Source organism: Amblyomma americanum, chromosome 10 (assembly GCF_052857255.1).
Source record: "Amblyomma americanum isolate KBUSLIRL-KWMA chromosome 10, ASM5285725v1, whole genome shotgun sequence".
Lineage (NCBI taxonomy): Eukaryota > Metazoa > Arthropoda > Arachnida > Ixodida > Ixodidae > Amblyomma > Amblyomma americanum.
Window position 1 is genome coordinate 142,391,509 of NC_135506.1, and position 6,428 is coordinate 142,397,936.

Genomic DNA, 6,428 nt, shown 5'->3' on the forward strand with positions numbered 1-6,428 from the left:
TGACACGCGTCAAAACTTTTTCTCTTATAACTGCGCGAAAAGCATGTATTCTTGCTTAATACAGCGAAACAAGCTGTTTTAGACCGAAACGAGCTAAATCACAACACATCGGTTTTACAAGTGTTCCTATGATACGCGTCAAAACTTTTTCTCTTATAAGTGCGCGAAAAGCACGTATTCTTGCTTAATACAGCGAAACAAGCTGTTTCAGACCGAAACGAGGTAAATCTGAACAGATCGGTTTTACAAGTGTCCCTGTGACACGCCTTTAAAACTTTTTCTCTTATAACTGCGCGAAAAGCATGTATTCCTGCTTAATACAGCGAAACAAGCTATTTTAGACCGAAACGAGCTAAATCACAACACATCGGTTTTACAAGTGTTCCTCTGATACGCGTCAAATCTTTTTATCTCATAACTCCGCGAAAAGCATGTATTCTTGCTTAATACAACGAAACAAGCTGTTTTAGACCGAAACGAGGTAAATCTGAACACATCGGTTTTACAAGTGTCCCTGTGACACGCCTTTAAAACTTTTTCTCTTATAACTGCGCGAAAAGCATGTATTCCTGCTTAATACAGCGAAACAAGCTGTTTTAGACCGAAACGAGCTAAATCACAACACATCGGTTTTACAAGTGTTCCTCTGATACGCGTCAAATCTTTTTATCTTATAACTGCGCGAAAAGCATGTATTCTTGCTTAACACAGCGAAACAAGTTGTTTTAGACCGAAACGAGCTAAATCACAACACATCGGTTTTACAAGTGCTCCTCTGATACGCGTCAAAACGTTTTCTCTTATAACTGCGCGAAAAGCATGTATTCGTGCTTAAAACAACGAAACAAGCTGTTTTAGACCGAAACGATCTAAATCTGAACACATCGGTTTTACAAGTGTCCCTGTGACACGCGTCAAAACTTTTTCTCTTATAACTGCGCGAAAAGCACGTATTCTTGCTTAATAATACGAAACAAGTTGTTTTAGACCGAAAAGAGCTAAATCACCACACATCGGTTTTACAAGTGTTCCTCTGATACGCGTCAAAACTTTTTCTCTTATAACTGCGCGAAAAGCATGTATTCGTGCTTAATACAACGAAACAAGCTGTTTTAGACCGAAACGAGCTAAATCTGAACGCATCGGTTTTACAAGTGTTCCTGTGATACGCGTCAAAAATTTTCTCTTATAACTGCGCGAAAAGCACGTATTCTTGCTTAATACAGCGAAACAAGCTGTTTTAGACCGAAAAGAGCTAAATCACAACACATCGGTTTTACAAGTGTTCCTCTGATACGCGTCAAAACTTTTTTCTCTTATAACGGCGCGAAAAGCATGTATTCGTGCTTAGTTCAACGAAACAAGCTGTTTTAGACCGAAACGAGGTAAATCTGAACACATCGGTTTTTCAAGTGTCCCTGTGACACGCTTTAAAACTTTTTCGCTTATAACTGCGCGAAAAGCATGTATTCCTGCTTAATACAGCGAAACAAGCTGTTTTAGACCGAAACGAGCTAAATCACAACACATCGGTTTTACAAGTGTTCCTCTGATAGGCGTCAAATCTTTTTATCTTATAACTGCGCGAAAAGCATGTATTCTTGCTTAATACAACGAAACAAGCTGTTTTAGACCGAAACGAGGTAAATCTGAACACATCGGTTTTACAAGTGTCCCTGTGACACGCCTTTAAAACTTTTTCTCTTATAACTGCGCGAAAAGCACGTATTCCTGCTTAATACAGCGAAACAAGCTGTTTTAGACCGAAACGAGCTAAATCACAACACATCGGTTTTACAAGTGTTCCTCTGATACGCGTCAAATCTTTTTATCTTATAACTGCGCGAAAAGCATGTATTCTTGCTTAATACAGCGAAACAAGTTGTTTTAGAAAGAAACGAGCTAAATCACAACACATCGGTTTTACAAGTGCTCCTCTGATACGCGTCAAAACGTTTTCTCTTATAACTGCGCGAAAAGCATGTATTCTTGCTTAATACAGCGAAACAAGCTGTTTTAGACCGAAACGAGCTAAATCACAACACATCGGTTTTACAAGTGTTCTTATGATACGCGTCAAAACTTTTTCTCTTATAACTGCGCGAAAAGCACGTATTCTTGCTTAATACAGCGAAACAAGCTGTTTTAGACCGAAACGAGGTAAATCTGAACACATCGGTTTTACAAGTGTCCCTGTGACACGCCTTTAAAACTTTTTCTCTTATAACTGCGCGAAAAGCATGTATTCCTGCTTAATACAGCGAAACAAGCTGTTTTAGACCGAAACGAGCTAAATCACAACACATCGGTTTTACAAGTGTTCCTCTGATACGCGTCAAATCTTTTTATCTTATAACTCCGCGTAAAGCATGTATTCTTGCTTAATACAACGAAACAAGCTGTTTTAGACCGAAACGAGGTAAATCTGAACACATCGGTTTTACAAGTGTCCCTGTGACACGCCTTTAAAACTTTTTCTCTTATAACAGCGCGAAAAGCATGTATTCCTGCTTAATACAGCGAAACAAGCTGTTTTAGACCGAAACGAACTAAATCACAACACATCGGTTTTACAAGTGTTCCTCTGATACGCGTCAAATCTTTTTAACTTATAACTGCGCGAAAAGCATGTATTTTTGCTTAATACAGCGAAACAAGTTGTTTTAGACCGAAACGAGCTAAATCACAACACATCGGTTTTACAAGTGCTCCTCTGATACGCGTCAAAACTTTTTCTCTTATAACTGTGCGAAAAGCATGTATTCCTGCTTAATACAACGAAACAAGCTGTTTTAGACCGAAACGAGCTAAATCTGAACACATCGGTTTTACAAGTGTCCCTGTGACACGCGTCAAAACTTTTTCTCTTATAACTGCGCGAAAAGCATGTATTCTTGCTTAATACAGCGAAACAAGCTGTTTTAGACCGAAACGAGCTAAATCACAACACATCGGTTTTACAAGTGTTCCTATGATACGCGTCAAAACTTTTTCTCTTATAAGTGCGCGAAAAGCACGTATTCTTGCTTAATACAGCGAAACAAGCTGTTTTAGACCGAAACGAGCTAAATCACAACACATCGGTTTTACAAGTGTTCCTCTGATACGCGTCAAATCTTTTTATCTTATAACTCCGCGAAAAGCATGTATTCTTGCTTAATACAACGAAACAAGCTGTTTTAGACCGAAACGAGGTAAATCTGAACACATCGGTTTTACAAGTGTCCCTGTGACACGCCTTTAAATCTTTTTCTCTTATAACTGCGCGAAAAGCATGTATTCCTGCTTAATACAGCGAAACAAGCTGTTTTAGACCGAAACGAGCAAAATCACAACACATCGGTTTTACAAGTGTTCCTCTGATACGCGTCAAATCTTTTTATCTTATAACTGCGCGAAAAGCATGTATTCTTGCTTAATACAACGAAACAAGCTGTTTTAGACCGAAACGAGGTAAATCTGAACACATCGGTTTTACAAGTGTCCCTGTGACACGCCTTTAAAACTTTTTCTCTTATAACTGCGCGAAAAGCATGTATTCCTGCTTAATACAGCGAAACAAGCTGTTTTAGACCGAAACGAGCTAAATCACAACACATCGGTTTTACAAGTGTTCCTCTGATACGCGTCAAAACTTTTTCTCTTATAACTGCGCGAAAAGCATGTATTCTTGCTTAATACAGCGAAACAAGCTGTTTTAGACCGAAACGAGCTAAATCACAACACATCGGTTTTACAAGTGTTCCTATGATACGCGTCAAAACTTTTTCTCTTATAACTGCGCGAAAAGCACGTATTCTTGCTTAATACAGCGAAACAAGCTGTTTTAGACCGAAACGAGGTAAATCTGAACAGATCGGTTTTACAAGTGTCCCTGTGACACGCCTTTAAAACTTTTTCTCTTATAACTGCGCGAAATGCATGTATTCCTGCTTAATACAGCGAAACAAGCTGTTTTAGACCGAAACGAGCTAAATCACAACACATCGGTTTTACAAGTGTTCCTCTGATACGCGTCAAATCTTTTTCTCTTATAACTGCGCGAAAAGCACGTATTCTTGCTTAATACAGCGAAACAAGCTGTTTTAGACCGAAACGAGGTAAATCTGAACACATCGGTTTTACAAGTGTCCCTGTGACAGGCCTTTAAAACTTTTTCTCTTATAACTGCGCGAAAAGCATGTATTCCTGCTTAATACAGCGAAACAAGCTGTTTTAGACCGAAACGAACTAAATCACAACACATCGGTTTTACAAGTGTTCCTCTGATACGCGTCAAATCTTTCTATCTTATAACTGCGCGAAAAGCATGTATTTTTGCTTAATACAGCGAAACAAGTTGTTTTAGACCGAAACGAGCTAAATCACAACACATCGGTTTTACAAGTGCTCCTCTGATACGCGTCAAAACTTTTTCTCTTATAACTGCGCGAAAAGCATGTATTCTTGCTTAATACAACGAAACAAGCTGTTTTAGACCGAAACGAGCTAAATCTGAACACATCGGTTTTACAAGTGTCCCTGTGACACGCGTCAAAACTTTTTCTCTTATAACTGCGCGAAAAGCATGTATTCTTGCTTAATACAGCGAAACAAGCTGTTTTAGACCGAAACGAGCTAAATCACAACACATCGGTTTTACAAGTGTTCCTATGATACGCGTCAAAACTTTTTCTCTTATAACTGCGCGAAAAGCACGTATTCTTGCTTAATACAGCGAAACAAGCTGTTTTAGACCGAAACGAGGTAAATCTGAACAGATCGGTTTTACAAGTGTCCCTGTGACACGCCTTTAAAACTTTTTCTCTTATAACTGCGCGAAAAGCATGTATTCCTGCTTAATACAGCGAAACAAGCTGTTTTAGACCGAAACGAGCTAAGTCACAACACATCGGTTTTACAAGTGTTCCTCTGATACGCGTCAAATCTTTTTATCTTATAACTCCGCGAAAAGCATGTATTCTTGCTTAATACAATGAAACAAGCTGTTTTAGACCGAAACGAGGTAAATCTGAACACATCGGTTTTACAAGTGTCCCTGTGACACGCGTCAAAACTTTTTCTCTTATAACTGCGCGAAAAGCATGTATTTTTGCTTAATACAGCGAAACAAGTTGTTTTAGACCGAAACGAGCTAAATCACAACACATCGGTTTTACAAGTGCTCCTCTGATACGCGTCAAAACTTTTTCTCTTATAACTGCGCGAAAAGCATGTATTCTTGCTTAATACAACGAAACAAGCTGTTTTAGACCGAAACGAGCTAAATCTGAACACATCGGTTTTACAAGTGTCCCTGTGACACGCGTCAAAACTTTTTCTCTTATAACTGCGCGAAAAGCATGTATTCTTGCTTAATACAGCGAAACAAGCTGTTTTAGACCGAAACGAGCTAAATCACAACACATCGGTTTTACAAGTGTTCCTATGATACGCGTCAAAACTTTTTCTCTTATAACTGCGCGAAAAGCACGTATTCTTGCTTAATACAGCGAAACAAGCTGTTTTAGACCGAAACGAGGTAAATCTGAACAGATCGGTTTTACAAGTGTCCCTGTGACACGCCTTTAAAACTTTTTCTCTTATAACTGCGCGAAAAGCATGTATTCCTGCTTAATACAGCGAAACAAGCTGTTTTAGACCGAAACGAGCTAAGTCACAACACATCGGTTTTACAAGTGTTCCTCTGATACGCGTCAAATCTTTTTATCTTATAACTCCGCGAAAAGCATGTATTCTTGCTTAATACAATGAAACAAGCTGTTTTAGACCGAAACGAGGTAAATCTGAACACATCGGTTTTACAAGTGTCCCTGTGACACGCGTCAAAACTTTTTCTCTTATAACTGCGCGAAAAGCATGTATTCTTGCTTAATACAGCGAAACAAGCTGTTTTAGACCGAAACGAGCTAAATCACAACACATCGGTTTTACAAGTGTTCCTATGATACGCGTCAAAACTTTTTCTCTTATAACTGCACGAAAAGCACGTATTCTTGCTTAATACAGCGAAACAAGCTGTTTTAGACCGAAACGAGGTAAATCTGAACAGATCGGTTTTACAAGTGTCCCTGTGACACGCCTTTAAAACTTTTTCTCTTATAACTGCGCGAAAAGCATGTATTCCTGCTTAATACAGCGAAACAAGCTGTTTTAGACCGAAACGAGCTAAATCACAACACATCGGTTTTACAAGTGTTCCTCTGATACGCGTCAAATCTTTTTCTCTTATAACTGCGCGAAAAGCACGTATTCTTGCTTAATACAGCGAAACAAGCTGTTTTAGACCGAAACGAGGTAAATCTGAACACATCGGTTTTACAAGTGTCCCTGTGACACGCCTTTAAAACTTTTTCTCTTATAACTGCGCGAAAAGCATGTATTCCTGCTTAATACAGCGAAACAAGCTGTTTTAGACCGAAACGAAC